This window comes from Aplysia californica, unplaced genomic scaffold (genome assembly GCF_000002075.1).
Source record: "Aplysia californica isolate F4 #8 unplaced genomic scaffold, AplCal3.0 scaffold01294, whole genome shotgun sequence".
NCBI classification, from domain to species: Eukaryota; Metazoa; Mollusca; class Gastropoda; order Aplysiida; family Aplysiidae; genus Aplysia; species Aplysia californica.
Genome location: NW_004798564.1, coordinates 95,886 through 96,959, shown reverse-complemented (window position 1 = coordinate 96,959; position 1,074 = coordinate 95,886).

The following is a 1,074-nucleotide window of genomic DNA, read 5'->3' as shown; positions in this document are numbered from 1 at the left end:
AGTGCAGGTTTGCTGCAGTTGCTGTAATGTTCCATAGAGTGTGTTGTCAATGTTAGGTCTCGGAAGGAGAGGGGTATAGTTTTAGTTTTAGTACGAGATTTACGGCACTTGCAACACAATATTATGTTATATAAGTGCCGAAGATTAGAGGTGTTACAAGAGAGCAACAAACACAAAGAAGGATGAGAGATAAGGATGATAGATGTTTGATAGGAAAGAAGGAGCAAACCACACCAGAGCACCCGCCAACCACCCGCTATATTTGCCTTGCCTTCGTTGAAAAAAAAATATCTTTAAAAAAAATGAAAACATTTTGAAGTTGAAGGAGGTGGGATTCGCATGATTTGAGAGGTTTTAGTTTTGTATGGGGTTTTACGGCGCTCGCAAACAGATTTAAGAGGGGAAATAAGTGAAATAAATGCCGTCCAAAGTTAAGTGACCTCCTCCAAAGCTTAAGTATCATTTGAATCTACAGATTCGGCACGCTGATTTGATCAACGTGCGTCAGTGAAATTCTTACACAACTTTTATTTTTATGGACACAGAATGTGTGGAGCCAAAATAATAATTTTTCTATGCCTTTATTCAACGTTTTTCAGAAAAATCCACACAGAAATGAGTTCTTTAATGGGCATCAAAGGTGTTGAGCCAAAAAAAACACACCAAAAAAATGATAAAAATTCACAAACCTGCGGAAAAATGCAAGTTTCTTCACTTTAATTATTTTGACGGGAGCCTGATTCCACCACGCTGCCTCACATATTACTTTGTGTCCTTGGTCCATTTGACTCGAATTTTCCTCTCTTCACCCAGGTGGCAATGGGTACCCAGCTGTAGACAGTGAAAGATCTTGTCAGTTTGTTAGTGCTTGAGCTCTTAATCAGCTGCTTGCACTGTAAGCTTACTTGGAAGCTGAGAATGTTTCTGAGTGTTCTATGGCCTGCTGGGGTAATAATAATACAAAAATGTATTGTGTAAAGCGAATAGAGCTTGCTGTAGAGCGGGGTTATGCGCTATACAGTTTATTATTATTATTACTAGATTAATATTATTACTATTATTATCATTTATTAT